This window comes from Anomaloglossus baeobatrachus, chromosome 4, assembly GCF_048569485.1.
Source record: "Anomaloglossus baeobatrachus isolate aAnoBae1 chromosome 4, aAnoBae1.hap1, whole genome shotgun sequence".
Taxonomy (NCBI): domain Eukaryota; kingdom Metazoa; phylum Chordata; class Amphibia; order Anura; family Aromobatidae; genus Anomaloglossus; species Anomaloglossus baeobatrachus.
In genome coordinates this window covers 240,583,939-240,596,342 of record NC_134356.1, presented here as the reverse complement: position 1 = coordinate 240,596,342, position 12,404 = coordinate 240,583,939, and positions in this window count along the sequence as shown.

Here is a 12,404-nt window from a genome sequence, read left to right as displayed (position 1 = left end):
CCAAAGGAACAATTTCGCCTCAAAATGGCAAAAAATTGCAATACTCCCCCAAAGGAACAATTTCGCCTCAAAATGCCGAAAAGTTGCAATACCCCCCGAAAGGAACAATTTCGCTTCAAAATGGCCAAAAGTTTCAATACCCCCCCAAAGGAACAATTTCGCCTCAAAATGGCAAAAAATTGCAATACCCCCCCAAAGGAACAATTTCGCTTAAAAATGGCCAAAATTTGCAATACCCCCCCAAAGGAACAATTTCGCCTCAAAATGGCAAAAAATTGCAATACCCCCCAAAGGAACAATTTCGCCTCAAAATGCCGAAAGTTGCAATACCCCCCGAAAGGAATAATTTCGCTTCAAAATGGCCAAAAGTTGCAATACCCCCCCAAAGGAACAATTTCGCCTCAAAATGGCAAAAAATTGCAATACCCCCCCAAAGGAACAATTTCGCTTAAAAATGGCCAAAAGTTGCAATACCTACCAAAGGAACAATTTCGCCTCAAAATGAAAAAAAAATTGCAATACCCCCCCAAAGGAACAATTTTGCCTCAAAATGCCGAAAAGTTGCAATACCCCCCGAAAGGAACAATTTCGCTTCAAAATGGCCAAAAGTTGTTATAACCCCCTCAAAGGAACAATTTTGCCTCAAAATGCCAAAAAATTGCAATACTCCCCAAAGGAACAATTTCGCCTCAAAATGCCGAAAAGTTGCAATACCCCCCATAGGAACAATTTCGCTTCAAAATGGCCAAAAGTTGCAATACCCCCCCAAAGGAACAATTTTACCTCAAAATGCCGAAAAGTTGCAATACCCCCCGAAAGGAACAATTTCGCTTCAAAATGGCCAAAAGATGCAATATCCCCCCAAAGCAACAAGTTCGCCTCAAAATGAAAAAAAAATTGCAAAACCCCAAAGGAACAATTTCGTTTCAAAATGCAGAAAAGTTGCAATACCCCCCAAAGGAACAATTTCACCTCAAAATGCCGAAAAGTTGCAATACCCCCCGAAAGGAACAATTTCGCTTCAAAATGGCCAAAAGTTGCAATACCCCCCCAAAGGAACAATTTCACCTCAAAATGGGAAAAAATTTGCAATATTCCACCAAAAGAACATTTTCGCTTCAAAATGGCCAAAAGTTGCAATACCCCCCAAAGGAACAATTTCGCCTCAAAATAGCAAAAAATTGCAATACCCCCCAAAGGAACAATTTCGCTTCAAAATGGCCAAAAGTTGCAATACCCCCCCAAAGGAACAATTTCGCCTCAAAATGCCGAAAAGTTGCAATACCCCCCAAAAGGAACAATTTCGCTTCAATATGGCCAAAAGTTGCAATACCCCCCCAAAGGAACAATTTCGCCTCAAAATGGCAAAAAATTGCAATACCCCCCCAAAGGAACAATTTCGCCTCAAAATGCCGAAAAGTTGCAATACCCCCCGAAAGGAACAATTTCGCTTCAAAATGGCCAAAAGTGTCAATACCCCCCCAAAGCAACAATTTCGCGTCAAAATGGCAAAAAATTGCAATACCCCCCAAAGGAACAATTTCGCTTCAAAATGGCCAAAAGTTGCAATACCCCCCCAAAGGAACAATTTCGCCTCAAAATGGCAAAAAATTGCAATACCCCCCAAAGGAACAATTTCGCCTCAAAATGCCGAAAAGTTGCAATACCCCCCGAAAGGAACAATTTCGCTTCAAAATGGCCAAAAGTTGCAATACCCCCCCAAAGGAACAATTTCGCCTCAAAATGGCAAAAAATTGCAATACCCCCCAAAGGAACAATTTCGCCTCAAAATGCCGAAAAGTTGCAATACCCCCCGAAAGGAACAATTTCGCTTCAAAATGGCAAAAAGTTGCAATACCCCCCAAAGGAACAATTTCGCCTCAAAATGGGAAAAAATTGCAATACCCCCCCAAAGGAACAATTTCGCTTAAAAATGGCCAAAATTTGCAATACCCCCCCAAAGGAACAATTTCGCCTCAAAATGGCAAAAAATTGCAATACCCCCCCAAAGGAACAATTTTGCCTCAAAATGCCGAAAAGTTGCAATACCCCCTCAAAGGAACAATTTCGCTTCAAAATGGCCAAAAGTTGCAATACCCCCCAAAGGAACAATTTCGCCTCAAAATGAAAAAAAAATTGCAATACCCCCCCAAAGGAACAATTTCGCCTCAAAATGCCGAAAAGTTGCAATACCCCCCGAATGGAACAATTTCGCTTCAAAATGGCCAAAAGTTGTTATAACTAGAGATGAGCGAACTGGTCCCGGTTCGGCTCGAGGCCGTTTCACCGAACGGGGGTCCCGTTCGAGTTCGGTTCGTCGAACGTTCGACGAACCGAACTCGAACGTATAGGCTATAATGGGAGGCAATCGCAAACACATAAAAATGCATTATAAATGTACACAAACAGTTAATAAACATTGCCATAACACTTACCAGTCCTCGCGATCCCTTCTGCACTCTGTCTCCTGCCGCTATTCCATCCGATGATCGCTGAATCCTCCCGGTGACCTGCACTGCCAGCAGAGATGCAGGACCTATCGTGACGTCAAAATAGCCATGTGACCAGTCATGTGGCTATTATCTCATTGGCTACAGACTGGTCTCATGACTATGACACGTCATGTAGGACCTGCGAGTGCATCTCTCCAGTACACGGTGCACATATGTGTATCGCCGTGTACCGGCGACATGCTCTAGCACACGGTCGACTCCCCGTTCCGTTAGGGACCGGCTGACACAGCCGGTCATTAACGTTGATCACCGTTGCCATAGCAACGCAGTTAGCGGTGACGTCACCGCTAACCGCGGCTCCGAGAGCACCGTTGCTATGGTAACGCGTCTGTCAGCGTTACCGCTAGCAGCCAGCAGTGATCACTCACGGAGTGAAGGCTGCACGCTGCTTCCCGATTGTAGTGAGCATTGTAGTGAGGATGGAGGTTCCCCAGCCCCAAGTGATGAGCTGGTGAATCTCATCCTCACTACAATCGGCACTACTACTACACTAGAAAGAAAGAAGACAGAAGAGCAGGATCGTGGAGGGCTGACAGGGGGTAATAAAGATGGAGTCTCTAATGTGTCTGTGTATTTATTTCTATTAAAGTATTTTTTTCTCTGTGTGGTGTCTTTTTTTAACCCTTTATTGGAGATTCTTAATGGCCGGGTCAAACGTGCCTGACATTAAGAATCTCTGGCTTAATACTGGCTGGTAAAACAAAGCCAGTATTAACTCATGATTACCCAACAAGCCACCCGTCTCCAGGGCTGTTGGAAGAGTTGGATACAGCGCCAGATGATGGCGCTTCTATGAGAGCGCCATTTTCTGGGACGGCTGCGGACTGAAATCCGCAGCAGAGACGCCCACAAACCTCGGGCTAACCTGTGCTGCGGATTCCAATCCCCAGCTGCCTAGTTGTACCCGGCTGGACACAAAAATGGGGCGAAGCCCACGTCATTTGTTTTTTAATTATTTCATGAAATAAGTGAAATAATTAAAAAAAACGGGCTTCCCTATATTTCTGGTTCCCAGCCGGGTACAAATACGCAACTGGGGGTTGGAGGCAGCCCGTGGCTGCCTGCTGTACCTGGCTAGCATACAAAAATATGGCGAAGCCCACGTCATTTTTTTGGTGGGCAAAAAAATTCTGCATACAGTCCTGGATGGAGTATGCTGAGCCTTGTAGTTCTGCAGCTGCTGTCTGCTCTTCTCCATACAGACAGACAGCAGCTGCAGAACTACAAGGCTCAGCATACTCCATCCAGGACTGTAGGCAGAAGGTTTTTGCCCCCTGAAAAAATTATGTGGGCTTCGCCATATTTTTGTATGCTAGCCAGGTACAGCAGGCAGGTACGGCTGCCCCCAACCCCCAGTTGCCTATTTGTACCCGGCTGGGAACCAAAAATAAAGGGAAGCCCTTTTTTTATTATTTCATGAATTTCATGAAATAATTAGAAAACAAATGACGTAGGCTTTGCCCCATTTTTGTGTCCAGCCAGGTACAACTAGGCAGCTGGGGATTGGAATCCGCACCACAGGTTGGCCTGAGCTTTCTGGGCCCCACTGCTGCGAATTGCAGTCTGCAGCCGACTCAGAAAATGGCATTTTCATAGAAGCGCCATCTTCTGGCGCTGTATCCAACTCTTCCAGCACCTGCCTGCTATACCTGGCTAGCATACAAAAATATGGCGAAGCTCACGTCCTTTTTTTGTAGTTTTTTGGCAAAAAAAATTAAAAATGCTTCCCTGGATTTTCCATTGCCAGTGAAGGTAACACCAAGCAGTGGGGGTTAGCAGCCAGTAGCTGCTTGGATTACCCTTAGCTAGCAATACAAAAAATGCAGCGGGAGCCCATATATATTTTTTTTAATTATTTATTTAAATAACTAAAAATAAAATGGGCTTCCCTGTATTTTGATTGCTGGACATCACAGTGCTGTAAAAATAAATCTTTAAAAAAATGACGTAGCGCTCCACGGTATTTTTGATTCTCAGCGCAGATAAAGCAGACAGCTATGGGTTGCCACCCCCATCTGCCTGCCGTTACCTTGGTTGGCAATCAAAATACAGGGAAGCCCATTAATTTTTTCTATTTAAAAAATAGTTAAAAAAAAAAAATGACGTTGGGTCCCCCCATTTTTGATAGCCAGCTAGGGTAAAGCAGACAGCTGTAGCCTGAAAACCACAGCTGGCAGCTTTACCGTGGTTGGGGATCCAATGTGGAGGTCCCCTCAGGCTCTTTTTTATAATTATTTTATAAATATTAATAATTACACAATAAAAGTAGGATCCCCCCCAAATTGGATCACCAGCCAAGGTAAAGCGGACAGCTGTGGTCTGGTATTCTCAGGGTGGGAAGGTCCATAGTTATTGGGCCTTCACAGCCTAAAAATAGCAGGCCGCAGGGACCCCAGACGTGGCGCATCCACTAGATGCGCCAATCCTGGCGCTTCACCCCAGCTCATCCCGTGCCCTGGTGCAGCGGCAAACGGGGTAATAAATCGGGTTGATACTAGCTGTAAAGTCACCTGAGATCAAGCCCAGCAGTTTGTGATGTCATGGCGTCTATTAGATACCCAACATCATAAACTGTATGTACTAACAAAAACAAAAAATCGACAAAAGAAATTTATTTGAAAAAACAGTCCCCAAAACATTTCCTCTTTCACCAATTTATTGTAAGAAAAAAAATAAAGGGGTCCCACGACGACTCTGGACCGTCTAGAATATGGGGGGGAGACACTCAGGGAACGTATCCCCCATTTTCTAGGAGTGCGGACCCTTCATGTGAGGAGTGTGGGTGCAATGAATTTGCACTCACTCTCCCCGGGTCCACAGCAGCAGAGTCCATGTCGTAATGGTTGCTACCAAAGCTGCAATGCCCTGCTCATGAGGTAAGGGCATGCCTAATCAGTAGAACTACTGTAGAGGAAGCTCTGCTCACTGGTATATAGGTGCTCAGAGGTAATAATAGATAAAATTAGTGAGTAACCTCGGCACTCTAAATCTCCCAGACTAAGTCAGTAAGTCAAAATGGATAGTAATGCAAAATCACTCTTTATTGGTCCGTATTAAGAATTTTTTTTTTTTCATAAGCATATATGTTTTTGTCCAAAACAAGTTACAAATGACGTTTCGGCCTGAGCCTTCGTCAGATTGGACTTATCTGCATGTAATCATGAAAAATGACAATAATCAGTATCACATAAGAGTGAGAGAACAATAACATAAACTCGAACAATGTAGAGGTACAATTGGGATGCAGCAAAAAAATTGCAACACAGCAAGAAATGAAACACATGATACAAATGTCATAATACAGTACAAGGACAATATAGTAATGACAAATATGGGGTCAGAGTAGACTTAGACAGCTCTGGTACGAAAGAGATGTCAATCATAAAGTAACATGTGCAGTAGGTGTAGAGCTACAGTATGCATGGCAGAGCTAATGGGTAGACCGACCATAGAAAAACAACGGAGAAAAAGTGGAGAATAAGTGGAGAAAAAGTGGAGAATAAGTGGAGAAAAAGTGGAGAAAAAGTGGAGAAAAAGTGGAGAATAAGTGGAGAATAAGTGGAGAATAAGTGGAGAAAAAGTGGAGAAAAAGTGGAGAATAAGTGGAGAAAAAGTGGAGAAAAAGTGGAGAAAAAGTGGAGAAAAAGTGGAGAAAAAATGGAGAAAAAGTGGAGAAAAAGTGGAGAAAAAGTGGAGAATAAATGGATAAAAAGTGGAGAAAAAGTGGAGAATAAATGGAGAATAAATGGAGAAAAAGTGGAGAAAAAGTGGAGAAAAAAATGGAGAAAAAGTGGAGAAAAAGTGGAGAATAAATGGAGAATAAGTGGAGAAAAAGTGAAGAATAAATGGAGAATAAATGGAGAAAAAGTGGAGAAAAAGTGGAGAAAAAAATTGAGAAAAAGTGGAGAAAAAGTGGAGAATAAGTGGAGAATAAGTGGAGAATAAATGGAGAAAAAGTGGAGAAAAAAATGGAGAAAAAGTTGAGAAAAAGTGGAGAAAAAGTGGAGAATAAGTGGAGAAAAAGTGGAGAAAAAGTGGAGAATAAGTGGAGAAAAAGTGGTGAAAAAGTGGAGAAAAAGTGGAGAAAAAGTGGAGAAAAAAATGGAGAAAAAGTGGAGAAAAAGTGGAGAAAAAGTGGAGAATAAATGGATAAAAAGTGGAGAAAAAGTGGAGAATAAATGGAGAATAAATTGAGAAAAAGTGGAGAAAAAGTGGAGAAAAAAATGGAGAAAAAGTGGAGAAAAAGTGGAGAATAAATGGATAAAAAGTGGAGAAAAAGTGAAGAATAAATGGAGAATAAATGGAGAAAAAGTGGAGAAAAAAAATGGAGAAAAAGTTGAGAAAAAGTGGAGAAAAAGTGGAGAATAAGTGGAGAAAAAGTGGAGAAAAAGTGGAGAAAAAGTGGAGAAAAAGTGGAGAATAAATGGAGAAAAAGTGGAGAAAAAGTGGAGAATAAATGGAGAATAAATGGAGAAAAAGTGGAGAAAAAGTGGAGAAAAAGTGGAGAATAAGTGGAGAAAAAGTGGAGAAAAAGTGGAGAAAAAGTGGAGAATAAATGGAGAAAAAGTGGAGAAAAAGTGGAGAAAAAGTGGAGAAAAAGTGGAGAATAAGTGGAGAATAAGTGGAGAAAAAAATGGAGAAAAAGTGGAGAAAAAGTGGAGAAAAAGTGGAGAATAAGTGGAGAAAAAGTGGAGAAAAAGTGGAGAAAAAGTGGAGAATAAATGGAGAAAAAGTGGAGAAAAAGTGGAGAATAAATGGAGAATAAATGGAGAAAAAGTGGAGAAAAAGTGGAGAAAAAGTTAAGAATAAGTGGAGAAAAAGTGGAGAAAAAGTGGAGAATAAATGGAGAAAAAGTGGAGAAAAAGTGGAGAAAAAGTGGAGAATAAGTGGAGAATAAGTGGAGAAAAAAATGGAGAAAAAGTGGAGAAAAAGTGGAGAAAAAGTGAAGAATAAGTGGAGAAAAAGTGGAGAAAAAGTGGAGAAAAAGTGGAGAATAAATGGAGAAAAAGTGAAGAAAAAGTGGAGAATAAATGGAGAATAAATGGAGAAAAAGTGGAGAAAAAGTGGAGAAAAAGTGGAGAAAAAAATGGAGAAAAAGTGGAGAAAAAGTGGAGAAAAAGTGAAGAATAAGGGGAGAAAAAGTGGAGAAAAAGTGAAGAAAAAGTGGAGAAAAAGTGGAGAATAAATGGAGAAAAAGTGGAGAAAAAGTGGAGAATAAGTGGAGAAAAAGTGGATAAAAAAATGGAGAAAAAGTGGAGAATAAATGGAGAAAAAGTGGAGAAAAAGTGGAGAAAAAGTGGAGAATAAGTGGAGAATAAGTGGAGAAAAAGTGGAGAAAAAGTGGAGAAAAAATGGAGAAAAAGTGGAGAAAAAGTGGAGAATAAGTGGAGAATAAGTGGAGAAAAAAATGGAGAAAAAGTGGAGAAAAAGTGGAGAAAAAGTGGAGAAAAAAAGTGGAGAAAAAGTGGAGAATAAATGGAGAAAAAGTGGAGAAAAAGTGGAGAAAAAGTGGAGAAAAAGTGGAGAAAAAAATGGAGAAAAAGTGGAGAAAAAGTGGAGAAAAAGTGGAGAAAAAAATGGAGAAAAAGTGGAGAAAAAGTGGAGAATAAATGGAGAAAAAGTGGAGAAAAAGTGGAGAAAAAAATGGAGAAAAAGTGGAGAAAAAGTGGAGAAAAAGTGGAGAATAAGTGGAGAATAAGTGGAGAATAAGTGGAGAAAAAGTAGAGAAAAAGTGGAGAAAAAAATGGAGAAAAAGTGGAGAAAAAGTGGAGAAAAAGTGGAGAATAAGTGGAGAAAAAGTGGAGAAAAAGTGGAGAAAAAGTGGAGAAAAAAAGTGGAGAAAAAGTGGAGAATAAATGGAGAAAAAGTGGAGAATAAGTGGAGAAAAAGTGGAGAAAAAGTGGAGAAAAAAATGGAGAAAAAGTGGAGAAAAAGTGGAGAAAAAGTGGAGAAAAAGTGGAGAAAAAAATGGAGAAAAAGTGGAGAAAAAGTGGAGAAAAAGTGGAGAAAAAGTGGAGAAAAAAATGGAGAAAAAGTGGAGAAAAAGTGGAGAAAAAAATGGAGAAAAAGTGGAGAAAAAGTGGAGAATAAATGGAGAAAAAGTGGAGAAAAAGTGGAGAAAAAAATGGAGAAAAAGTGGAGAAAAAGTGGAGAAAAAGTGGAGAATAAGTGGAGAATAAGTGGAGAAAAAAATGGAGAAAAAGTGGAGAAAAAGTGGAGAATAAGTGGAGAAAAAGTGGAGAAAAAGTGGAGAAAAAGTAGAGAAAAAGTGGAGAAAAAAATGGAGAAAAAGTGGAGAAAAAGTGGAGAATAAATGGAGAAAAAGTGGAGAAAAAGTGGAGAATAAGTGGAGAATAAGTGGAGAATAAGTGGAGAAAAAAATGGAGAAAAAGTGGAGAAAAAGTGGAGAAAAAGTGGAGAATAAGTGGAGAAAAAGTGGAGAAAAAGTGGAGAAAAAGTGGAGAAAAAAGTGGAGAAAAAGTGGAGAATAAATGGAGAAAAAGTGGAGAATAAGTGGAGAAAAAGTGGAGAAAAAGTGGAGAAAAAAATGGAGAAAAAGTGGAGAAAAAGTGGAGAAAAAGTGGAGAAAAAGTGGAGAAAAAAATGGAGAAAAAGTGGAGAAAAAGTGGAGAATAAATGGAGAAAAAGTGGAGAAAAAGTGGAGAAAAAGTGGAGAATAAGTGCAGAAAAAGTGGAGAAAAAGTGGAGAAAAAAATGGAGAAAAAGTGGAGAAAAAGTGGAGAATAAATGGAGAAAAAGTGGAGAAAAAGTGGAGAATAAGTGGAGAATAAGTGGAGAAAAAGTGGAGAAAAAGTGGAGCACCCTTTGGTGCCTTTCATGTGGCGCTTAGCTTTGTATTTAGCCAAAAAAAAAAAAAAATGACGTAGGGTTCCCCCTAGTTTTGTAGCCAGCTAGGGTAAAGCAGACGGCTGCAGCCTGCAGACCACAGCTGGCAACCTCACCTTGGCTGGTAATCCAAAACTGAGGGCACCCCACGCTGTTATTTTAAATTAAATAAATAATTTAAAAAAAAAAACACGTAGGGGTCCCCCAAAATTGGATCACCAGCCAAGGTAAAGCAGACAGCTGGGGCCTGATATTCTCAGACTAGGGAGGTCCATGGTTATTGGACTCTCCCAAGCCTAAAAATAGCAGGCCGCAGCCGCCCCAGAAGTGGCGCATCCATTAGATGCGCCAATGCTGGTGCTTCGCCCCAGCTCATCCCGCGCCCTGGTGCGGTGGCAAACGGGGTAATATATGGGGTTAATACCAGATGTGTAATGTCACCTGGCATCAAGCCCTGGGGTTGGTGAGGTCAGGCGTCTATCAGATACCCGACATCACCAACCCAGTCAGTAATAAAAAAAATAGACGACAAACACATTTTTATTTGAAAAAACACTCCCCAAAACATTCCCTCTTTAACCAATTTATTAGAATGAAAAACAAATCTAGGTCTGGTGTAATCCAAGGGGTTGCCATGACGATCCACACTGTCCCAGTCAATGAAGAGCAGGATGTTCCCCATTGGCTGGGAGAGCAGTGCAGTGACCTGAGCTAACATCAATGGGTCAGCCCAGGTCACTGCAGGGGATGACAAGTGCTGCTGTCAGCGAGGTACATTACCTGCGCTGATCTCCAGCACACTGACAGCCCCTGTCACTGAGTTCAGTGACCGGCTCCTTCACAGCCAAACATCGCGAGAGGTCCGTGACGTCACCGCTAGTCAGTCTCGGGCCGGAAGCGAGAGGTGATGTGACAAGCGGCGGCCATGGAGGACAGTGACAGCGCTGAGGTCAGGATGGCGGGACTTCATAACCGCAGGTAAGCCGAGCGGGGGGGGGGGAGTATGTGTGTGTGTGTGTGTATGTATGTGTACGTGTGTGTGTGTGTGTATACATGCCGCGGGCAGGAGGGGGCGGAGTGAGCTGAGCGGGAAGTGTGGGCTTCCTGCACGTAACTAAGATAAACATCGGGTTACTAACCAAAGCGCTTTGCTTGGATACCCGATGTTTATCTTGGTTACCAGCCTCTGGCAGGCTGCCAGCGATGGCTCCTGCACACTGTAGCTGTAAAAAGCCCTGCTTTTTGCTGCTAGAACCGTTCTCGAACGTATCTAGAACTATCGAGCTTTTGCAAAAAGCTCGAGTTCTAGTTCGATCTCGAACAGCCCCAAAAATCACTCGAGCTTAGAACTGGAGAACCTCGAACCACGAACCGCGCTCAACTCTAGTTATAACCCCCTCAAAGGAACAATTTTGCCTCAAAATGCCAAAAAATTGCAATACTCCCCAAAGGAACAATTTCGCCTCAAAATGCCGAAAAGTTGCAATACCCCCCAAAGGAACAATTTCGCTTCAAAAGGGCCAAAAGTTGCAATACCCCCCCCAAAGGAACAATTTCGCCTCAAAATGCCGAAAAGTTGCAATACCCCCCGAAAGGAACAATTTCGCTTCAAAATGGCCAAAAGATGCAATATCCCCCAAAGCAACAATTTCGCCTCAAAATGAAAAAAAAATTGCAATACTCCCCAAAGGAACAATTTCGTTTCAAAATGCAGAAAAGTTGCAATACCCCCCCAAAGGAACAATTTCACCTCAAAATGCCGAAAATTTGCAATACCCCCGAAAGGAACAATTTCGCTTCAAAATGGCCAAAAGTTGCAATACCCCCCCAAAGGAACATTTTCGCTTCAAAATGGCCAAAAGTTGCAATACCCCCCAAAGGAACAATTTCGCCTCAAAATGGCAAAAAATTGCAATACCCCCCAAAGGAACAATTTCGCTTCAAAATGGCCAAAAGTTTCAATACCCCCCAAAGGAACAATTTCGCCTCAAAATGCCGAAAAGTTGCAATACCCCCCGAAAGGAACAATTTCGCTTCAATATGGCCAAAAGTTGCAATACCCCCCCAAAGGAACAATTTCGCCTCAAAATGGCAAAAAATTGCAATACCCCCCCAAAGGAACAATTTCGCCTCAAAATGCCGAAAAGTTGCAATACCCCCCCCCGAAAGGAACAATTTCGCTTCAAAATGGCCAAAAGTGTCAATACCCCCCCAAAGGAACAATTTCGCCTCAAAATGGCAAAAAATTGCAATACCCCCCCAAAGGAACAATTTCGCCTCAAAATGCCGAAAAGTTGCAATACCCCCCGAAAGGAACAATTTCGCTTCAAAATGGCCAAAAGTGTCAATACCCCCCCAAAGCAACAATTTCGCCTCAAAATGGCAAAAAATTGCAATACCCCCCCAAAGGAACAATTTCTCTTCAAAATGGCCAAAAGTTGCAATACCCCCCCAAAGGAACAAATTCACCTCAAAATGGCAAAAAATTGCAATAACCCCCAAAGGAACAATTTCGCATCAAAATGGCCAAAAGTTGCAATACCCCCCCAATGGAACAATTTCGCCTCAAAATGCCGAAAAGTTGCAATACCCCCCGAAAGGAACAATTTTGCTTCAATATGGCCAAAAGTTGCAATACCCCCCAAAGGAACAATTTCGCCTCAAAATGGAAAAAAATTGCAATACCCCCCCAAAGGAACAATTTCACCTCAAAATGCCGAAAAGTTGCAATACCCCCCAAAGGAACAATTTCGCTTACAAATGGCCAAAAGTTGCAATACCCCCCCAAAGGAACAATTTCGCCTCAAAATAACGAAAAGTTGCAATACCCCCCGAAAGGAACAATTTCGCTTCAACATGGCCAAAAGTTGCAATACCCCCCCAGGAACAATTTCGCCTCAAAATGGCAAAAAATTGCAATACCCCCCCAAAGGAACAATTTCACCTCAAAATGTCGAAAAGTTGCAATACCCCTCGAAAGGAACAATTTCGCTTCAAAATGGCCAAAAGATACAATACCGCCACAATTTCGCCTCAAAATGGCAA